Genomic DNA, 10038 nt, shown 5'->3' with positions numbered 1-10038 from the left:
CTTTTAAAAAATAGCACACAATATATTTGAAGAGAAGTTTGAGTCAAAGTGATATCTTAAATTTGAAATTATAACATTTGGTTAAAAATCAAGAAGTTTGTGTATTTTGAGATACAAAAAGTTAAATAGCTAAAGACTATTCAATTACATATGTATCGTACAATGGATTTGAGTCAATGACAATCGATTACCGTTGTGTGTATGATTTTCTAAAATTATAAAAATACAATTTCTTGAGTACAGATTTAGTTTCTTTGGAAGAAACTTCAATATTACCATATATAGAAATGAATCGGGGCCGGGGAGGTGGCTCAGTGGAATAAGCACTTCCCTGGCAAGCGCAAGGGCCTGAGTTCAATCCCCGGTTCAGCAAAAAAAAAAAAAAAAAAAGAAAGAAAAAGAAATGAATAAATCCTACTTACTCTTTCATGTTCTTACACAAGAGAGACAATGTGATGTTTGCACATGCGAGGCTGATTTATCTCACTTGTGAATATGGTCTCTAGCTGCGTCCATTTGCCTATAAAAGCCTGGAGTATCTCTTCTTATAGTCGAGCAATACTCTAGTGCATAAAATGTTACATCTCTTTTTATCAGCAGATACTGTGAAAGAGAAAGAAACGCTTCAAAGGCAAAGAACGACTGGGATCAGAGAAAGGAAAAAAGAAAAAGAAATGAAGGAAGGGAAAAAGAAACGCACATGTATATAAACAGGATAACTTGGATAATTGCACTACTGGTGTCTGCTGGTCTATTGAAAGGATTAGTTAATGCTTAACTTTTTCTCTCCTTTTTACTTTTTGCCTAATTTTACAGCCTAATATCTGATAATCTGAACAACTCATTTAAAGACAACTATATGCAATGATAGCAACCATTGCTTAATTCCTATAATTTTGTTTACTGAAATTCTGTATTATTTCTAATATGTTTGACTATTTTATATTGTTTTTAAAACATAATAAAGAGAACATAATCAACAACTTGAACATTCTTATCATAATTTTACCTTTTCATTCAATTATCTAGTCTAAGATTATAATAAAACTTGTAATCGTAACCATGACCACTACTAAAATAGCAGAAATTGAAAAAATTACAGATTTCCAAAAAATGTATATGGATGTCAGGAAAAGAAAAACTTGTGTACATAGTTTAATACTAAATTTATTGAGACATCATTAGATTAATGCAAATTACATTTGGCCCCTACAATTACAAAAGGTGCTCAAAGTAGTGACCGTTAGCTTCCAGATATTTATTATTACAGTGGCTAAACTTGGTCATGGAGATCGCTGCACATACGTTTTCAGTTTCTTCCCTGAGGCCAGCAGTGTAGGGGGTCTTCTGCTACAGATGACATCCTTGAGGGCTGCCCATATGAGGGTCAACCACCTACTGCAAAAACAAGGGCTGCGTTTCCTTTCCTGAAAGAGTGCATACCAACTATGGATGCTGCAGTTAGGCATTTGAGAAGTAAGTGTGAGCTGGGGATCCTCACCCAGAACAGAAGACTAATTTGACCATCAAGGTACAGAAAGATGGGTCTATCAGACTCACACTTATTCTTTAGATTATTTCTATTGATGAGTCATGACTTTTATTATATTAAACAATGAGTACTTAATGAGAAAAAAATCACAATAATAAGGTCTTTAATTTTAAATATTTATTGTTTATAATAAAACTTCCAAAATTTTCAACACCTACTGATTTTGGTATAATAAGTCTAAAAAAAGGACAACACAAATAAATTCCTGGGCTGGCCAAATAGCTCAATGGATTAAAGTGCCTGCAAGCAGGTGCAGGGGCCTGGGGTTCGATCCCCAGGCCTGTTGTTCTGGTCCTGCCCCCAGGGTGAGCTGAGACCACAATTGAGACTGGGTGTGGTGGCACACACCCGGAATCCCAGCTCTTGGGAGGCTGTAAACAGGTGGATCACTACTAGTCTGATCTAGTAGTGAGACCCTGGACACCCTGTAGACCATTCCCTAAAATACCAAAAAATAAAAATAAAAAATAAATTCCTATATGGACTACAATGAAAATATCAATAGCACTTTACAAAAAACAATTTTTATTTATCACACCTATGGCAGTCTGCACACATGACAACAGCATGTGTCCTACTCATGTGTCACTCACACTGACAAAGCATGTGTTCCGCTTTCTGAGTCATTTTATACCACATACTTGACAGCTCAGTGGCCTTGTTGGTTTTTCAGGAGGTTCTAATCATATTATACAGTGTGTAGTTAACAGCAACATAAAATATCAATAAAATAAAGCATTAAATTCTTATGTATTGTGCATTTAGAATAAACATCAACATTTTCATGTCATCTGTTTATTTAATCACAAAACCTAAAAGACAACATCAAAAATAAAAACCTACATGAAATACAATGTGAACACAAAAGTCTACACAGAAATAAGCTTTCCTTCAGCTGTCACACCCAGGCAGTCTTTGCACACCCGACAACTGCGTGTTCCATGCACAACTATCGCCCACACTGACAGCACATACATTGTGCTGCCCTGCTCTTTCTTGTGGGCCACAGCTGATGTCTTGCTTTCTGTGGTGGCCATCGGCTTCTGTGTGCTATGCCACTAGTGTGCTTCACAATTCTGTTGCACAGTTACCTGGACAAAAACATCATTTTTCTTCTGCTGCTCCACATAAATGATCTCTTATGAGCTCTAAGAGATTCTCTTCAATCCTCTAAGAAAATTTCCCCGTAATATTTTGCACTTTCTATTTTCTTTGTAAACTAGCAAGCTATTTATGTCATATATGCTTAGTATGCAGTAAATATAACCACTGCAATGCTTTGTGTTTTAAATGACCTCATAGTTGCCACAGATCTCATCAGCATCTACTGCATGTTCAGTTTGTTTTAGACTTTCCGTCTCAGGCTCCTGTTCCTCCAAGGTTTCCCTATCAGTATTTCCAACATAGTGCAATGTTAACATCAGAAGTACCATGTTGTTCCTTTTTTCCCCCGTATGAAGCTAATGTTATGGTCTTACTGAAACACAAAGATTGTACTATGCAATTGGCTGTCTTGAAATTATAATATTTCATTTGGAACAACTGCTTTGTTCTTGTATATAATTTCTGTGCCAGTGAGCTTGTGCTTTGATAGAAAAATGTAGTATAATTGAAAACTGGTAAACCAATTGTCAAATTTCATGTTCTGATTAGTTTGGGGATAGGAGCAGTAAGTCTGTTCATGGCATCATTTGACTTATTCATTTTTTAAAAAGGACCTGGTGGTTGAGTTCCAGCACAAATGTGTAAATTTAAAGCATCATAAGTCTTCATCCACAAGGGAATAACTTTTTGCACCATATTTCGACCCATCACTTTGCAGTAAGGCTTTCCCATTCCTGCAACCACCATGAGCAGTCCCTGCTGAGCACAGCAGACCTGTGCATGCTTTCACCTCAGCTCGTGAGGTGTCACAACACACACACACATCCCTGAATGTGCCTGTCGGTGCGCACAGAATGCATTACTTGCACTTCGGCCTGAGTGTGCTTCACAGCATCTTGCATCATTTCCTGTTACAGTTTCCAACATTAAATGCCAGTGGGAGCATTCTATCTTATACCCCTCAGCACTGCGAAGAACTTCGCTATATTTTTGGACCTAGTTCCAACATTGCAGTATTCCACTTGGTTGCATGACTGTTTTGTCACATTTTGACTCCTCAAATATGTATTCACATTGCTGTTTTATCACCTGAGTCCAGGAGGTCTGCAGTCCCTATGCCTGTATCCCTATGTCCATTCTGGCTCCATTTCACTGTCACAGGAACTTTATTTTGTTTGTTTGGTTTTGTTGTTGATGTTTGTTTGTTTGTTTTATGGTTTTTGTTGCTGTTGTTTTCTTTTGGTCCTCCTGGGCACTGGGGTTTATTTCACAACAGAACCACTGGGGACCTGGCCGGGGGCACACACAAGACTCCAGACACAGTGGGACACAAGGTGACAAGCATGACGACCATGGCTGGGGTCACAGGCCCTGGGTGGCCCTGATGGCATCTAAAGAATTGGTGGCAGGAGAGGACCTAGCTACCTGGGCCTGAGGCCTGGGCCCTGGCCTGCCATGGCCTATTTGCTCCGGAGGTTTCTGTGCTCCAACTGATGAACTTGGCCTTGCTACCCAGCTCCTCCTCGATTCTGAGGTTCTGGTTGCACTTGGCCAGGTACTCACATCAGCAGGGCACACTGGTCTTGATCTGCCCCATGCTCAATCCCACCACCAGGTCAGCGATGAAGGTGTCTTCTGTCTCCCAGGACTGGTGGGACACTGTGATGTCCCAGCCATTGGACTGAACCAGGCTTGCACGCCTGCAGTCTCAGTCACTGAGCCGATCTGGCTGATTTTGAGCAGCAGGCAGTTGCAGGCCTTCTCATTCACAGCTTTGGTGATGCACTTGGGGTTGGTCACTGTGAGGTTGTCGCCCACCACCTGGATACTGGCGCTGGCCGTGAACTTCTTCCAGGTGCCCCAGTCATCCTGGTTGAAGGGGTCCTTGATGGACAACACTGGGTGGGCCTTGATGAAGAACTAGTAGATGTTGCCCAGCTGATCAGGTGAGATGTACCTATTGGGGTCATCAGGAGACTTGAAGACCAGATTGTACTTCCCAGAACTGAAGAGCTGGGACAGGGCCACATACATGCTGATGACCACCTTGTCTGAGTAGCCGGCCTTCTTGATGGAAGTCTTCAGCAACTCCAGGGCTTTCTTATTCTCCAGCATGTTAGGTGCAAAGTCACCTTCGTCACCCATATTGGTGTCATCCTTGCAGTAATTTTCCTTGATGACATCCTTCAGGTTATGGTAGACCTGAAGTGCATGGCCTCCTTAAAGCTGGCTGCATCCACAGGTAAGATCATGAACTCCTGCATGGCCAGCTTGTTGCTGGCGTATGAGCCACCGTTGATCACAGTGAAGGCAGAGACAGGCAAGATGACCTCAGGGTCACCTGTCAGGTCAGCAGTGTGGCAGTACAGTGGCACCCCCTTCTCCACAGTGCCAGCCTTGCACATGGCAAGAGACACTTCCAGGATGGCATTCACCCCAGACTTGGATTTATTCTCAGTCCTGTCCATCTCGCTCATCAGCTTATCAATCTTATGCCCCATGACATTCAGTTTCTTGCTAACCAGTGTAGGGGCAATAGTTTTATTGATGTGTTCAATAGCCTTTGTCACACCCTTGCCCAGATGGGGGTCTTGTCATTGTCATGCAACTCCAGGGCCTGTTGATGCCAGTGGAAGCCCCACTGGGCACAGCAGCTTGGCAGAGACCTTTGGAGGTGTAGAGGTCAACTTCCACAGTGGGGTTCCCATGAGAGTCAAAAATCTCTCAGGCGTGCATTTTGAGAATTGTCATGTTGGATTTCTGGCTACTGGATCTCATCGCCCAGAAGGAAAAGGAGGATGCTATAGACACTGAGATGTGCATTGAAGTGGTGAGCTGCTCTCTGGTTTTATTTGTTTTGTTTTTTCTTTATGTATTTGGTGCAGGGTCTCGTTACACCAAATACTTGAACTTGTAGTGATTCTGCTGTTTTCAGCCTCCCCAACACTGGGATTACAGGCATGTGCCAACTCACCTGGGGGCAGGGCCGGTGTACCATGCAGTACCAGGGATGGAACCTCTGTCACAGGAACGTTGGCTCCCATGGCAACTGTCAAAGTCATTGTCATCATCAACATCATCACCATCCATCACAGCACTCTTCTGGTCTTAAAGCATGGATTCTACCACCTGCATCTTCCACGTGAGTCATCTGATGATTTGCTTTTGACCTCCTCTCAAACCAGCGGAACTGAGTTGCCACTTGCCACTGTACCTCCTCGCAGGGATGGCGTGCAGCTTTCCTCGAGGCTGGTGCACCACCTTCCAGATGATGTATGGCTTGTGTCCTCCAAAACTCAAGTGCAAGTTTGGTCTTCTCTATGAAATAGTAAGAGGCAGGATATTAAAAATGTGGCTAGAGCTCTTCCCTCACAGAATGTATTAGTCCCCTTATAGGTATAGTTATTGGGCTATCTCTGGAGTGTAGTCTTCTGTAAAAGGCAGTTGGCTCGGTCTTTTGTGTGCTCCCAGTGTTTTAGCATGTGATGTCCCGAACCGGTTCTAGACCCACCCAGCCAGAAGCACCTTGCCAGACACTGTCTCTCTTCCTTGGTCCACAAACATGAGCCGTGATAAACCACTTTCTTCATAATGTATCTACTCTATAATTTCTGTATGATTAGCAAAAGAAATAGGACCAGGACTTCTGGGTACCATCACCTCAAGACATTTCTTTCAAGAAGAATAGCATCTGTGAGTTGTTAGTAGCCAGCACCTGAAGAAGCAGGGACATGATTGTACCAGCCAATAAAGGAGCTCCTCCTACAGGGTACTGCAGATGTACTATGAACAAGTCCTGCCACAGTCAGGCACCACTATAGGGATGGCAACAGGAAGCATTCTTACTTACTACTCTTTAAAAGTGTGATTTTTCGTTTTCTTCTGAGAAGTTAAAAGCCATTTTTGCTAAAAATCGTGCTTCTTCATTTGGAACGACATATTCCCAATAGATACCGTGTGGATTCCAGAACTGTGACACCAGGACTGAGAGGATGAGCAGCCGTTGTGGGTGGAGAGTCTGTGCCCTGTGCCCTGTGCCCTGTGCCCTGTGCAGGAGGGTATTCCCTGCAGCTACCTACCTCGGAGTCCATTCTTATCTTCTCTAACTTTCCAGTTAAAGGTTTTTTTTTTTTTTTTTTTTTTTTTTTTTTTGTAAAACTTGCACAAGCTTGTGACCCTTTGGCCACACTTCATATATAGGCAGAAAGTCACTTTGTTAAAAACTGCTCTTTCACAGATATCATCTGTCATTGCAAAAACAAAAAAAGAAAAACTATACACAAAGACTATCACAAAGGCAAAATTAACTCAGTTCCTATCATTATTTCAAGATCCAAGGCACATTGCTCCCATCTGCTTAGGGAGAGAGAGAGAGAGAGAGAGAGAGAGAGAGAGAGAGAGAGAGAGAGAGAGAGAGAGACGGAGACACAGAGACTCTCCATGCAGACTGAATGCACACAAATGCAGTGCATGGCCCACAAGCCTCTGCTGACTCGCCAGCAAAGGAAAAAGAATTCCACAACTTTGAAGGCAAAGAGAAGCAGTAAAATCCACAGAAAATCTATCGTCCATGTGAGTATTGTCCTTAATCACTGCTAAAATCGAACTGCAAAACTCCTGGGAAACAGCTCTGCAATCCTTTTGCATCCCCACTCAGGCAGGGACATAAACAAAAAAAGGGGATACAAATGAAGGACAATCTTGTATCTGTATATACAAAATAGTTAGGATAGATATATAGCTCCTTTCTCTTAATTCACTGAGAAGAAAGATCTGTACTAATAGTGTTTGGACAGGATATCACGTCTGCATCTTGAGCTATGAATGACTACTACAAAGTCAACAACATGCAATGCATTAATTGTTATAACTCTCCTACCAACCTGTTTTGAAGCGTCACATTGCAATTTTCTCAATAAAATTAATAAAAAATAATAAGAAAGGAAGAATGATGATCAGCCTCGGTCCAACAAATGCACCTCCAGCTGCTCCTTTGTTATTTCACTTCTACCAGTGAGAATTTAAACTTCCAGTGACTTCAGCACTGGCAGCAGATGATTCCCAGAAAATTTATCTCCATAAGACATACTCTCTCAAGTCTTAATATGACTAAAAATATCTTAATTTTACCTTCACACTCAAGTTAAACAGGGAAGTAGAAGCTGACAATGGTTTTGTATGGAAATATTAAAATCATTCAGTTCTGTGGCATTTATTGGGCCCATAGCTGCCAGTCAAATCCTTTCTGAGTTATTATTGATTCTGTCTCATAAATCCAAGGCTCTCATTTTTTAATTTCATAGACTGCAATTTTCTTGTCATTTATCTAGGTGTAATTTCTTTTTGTGTTTCTTATTAGGGTTTGTTGTGCTTATTCAACTTCAAATTGAGAATGTTCTGAGTAATCTCTTTTCAACACTACCCTTTTTCCTTATCTCATTCTTTACTGGAATTTAATCAGCATATGTTAATTGACATCATTTTATTTTATTCTTCTTAGATTTCGTATCTTTCACCCTTATATATCTCAATACTTAAATTATGTGTGTTTTTCTCATCAGTCTTTTAATCTGGAAATTATTCTTCACTGACTATACTGTTGAATCTTTTCATTGTATTGCTAGAACTTCAGTTTCTGTAATTTTGGTCTACAAATTTCCTTTCTAGTTTTTTCCAGTGCTACTGGCTCTTCTGTTTACTGCTTAGCTAGTGCCTCTCCAGTCCCTCCAGTGTCTTCATGCACAACATTTATGCATTCAGGTGCTCCCATCCACTGTACTACATCGGACTCTTGCTGGTATTACTTGCTTCTCCCTGAGGTCCATCTGTAGATGCAGCACCCACTCCCAGTGCAGCATCCACTTCCCTCTTCAGGTCCTCACATCCCGTCTAGTTTGATGCTCTGATTTGTAGCTTCATGTACATTTATTTACCAATGTTTCCCCTTTTCTATGGAGCAGTAGCGTACATTTCAGATTTTGTTGTTTTACTGCTCCAGTTTATTTATAATTTTTATATGCTGAAGTTAAGAAGGATTTCCAACATTTTCTGGGTCTTTCACAGCAACTAAACATATTCTTTTATGGATTAATTTGTCTTGTACAGAACAAAGAAACAAAAATAAAGCCTGCATTAGCATCTGCTAGTCATCTTTTTACCCCTATGCCTGAAAAAAGTAAATTATAAGGAGCAAAGATTTATTCTGGCTCACAGTTTTAGAAGTCACAATCCAAGGTGGAGCAACACCACTTTCTCTGAACCTCTGGTGGGATGGTGATGCCTGGGAGAGCATGGAGGAATAAAACTTCTTGCCTGATAGCCAGGAAGTGGAGTAGGGTGGGGTCCCACAATCCCTTCAAGAGCACATCCCTAGTGACCTAAAGACCTCCCACTAAATCCGCCCCCTGAAAGGTTCCACCCTTCTCTAGTTTCACCATCTTGTAGACACAGCCTTAGACACATGGATCTTTATGGACTGTTCAGATCCAAACTCAAATCGAATCCCACTGATAACTTGTTTCAACATTAAGAAGTTGCATATCCACCACAGACAAGCAAGCATTCTAGAAAAATTTTAATGAGTAGAATTTAGCCACTTTTATATAGTACTAAGTGAAGAAAACTGCTATTAATGAAAGTAAAGTGAAACTTTTTTTTTTTTTTTGACAGTAGCGGGAACTGAACTCAGGACGCTGTGCTTGCCCAAGCAAGCACTTATTCTACGGAGCTATCTCCCCAGCCCTAAAGTGAAGCTACTGTTGCTTAATATCACTCAAAACATGAGGAACTAAGTGATAATTTTAGAGATAAATGTATGTCCTGACTCACAGTGGAACAAAACATTGGGAAAGCAACACAGTGCTCTATAATTCATGAAAATAGCCTACAACATGAAAATTGGCTGCTCAGGGATGCTTTAGAGTAAGAATATGTTTTCTCTTTGAAAAGAGAATTTTTTTAAAAAGTCCAATTATCATATACCTCCACTGGGCACTGGGGAGATAGCTTAGTAGAATAAGCACTCCTGAGTTCAATCTCCAATACTGGGAAAAAATTATAACTTTCTAGCTTGTTTTAGAAAGGTTTTTCCTAAGTGAATTTAGCTCTCCTCTGCCTCTCTATTAAATTTTATCTCTCCTCCTCCTCCTCCTCCTCCTCCTCTTCCTCCTCTTCTTCTTGTATTGCAGATCAAACTCAGGACCTTGGGCTTGCTGGCCAGAGCTATCTCCCTGGCCCTTTTCCTATTGGAATTTGTGTACATGATTGGCCAAGGAGTTTCTCAAGAAATGTTGAAGAAGAAGAAGAAAGAAGAAGAAGAAGAAGAAGAAGAAGAAGAAGAAGAAGAAGAAGAAGAAGAAGAAGAAGAAGAAGAAGAAGAAGAA

General features: G+C 41.0%; 1 pseudogene; it reads right to left on the bottom strand.

Annotated features, from left to right (window-relative positions):
• Positions 1–4073: 4073 nt before the first annotated feature.
• On the bottom strand, positions 4074–5407 carry LOC101568869 (annotated as a pseudogene).
• Between the last annotated feature and the right edge of the window lie 4631 nt (positions 5408–10038).

The sequence above is a fragment of the Octodon degus genome, unplaced genomic scaffold (assembly GCF_000260255.1).
Source record: "Octodon degus isolate 3935 unplaced genomic scaffold, OctDeg1.0 scaffold00101, whole genome shotgun sequence".
Classification (NCBI taxonomy): Eukaryota; Metazoa; Chordata; class Mammalia; order Rodentia; family Octodontidae; genus Octodon; species Octodon degus.
Note: the sequence above shows the minus strand (reverse complement) of the source record. Positions and strands in the feature narration are given on the sequence as shown.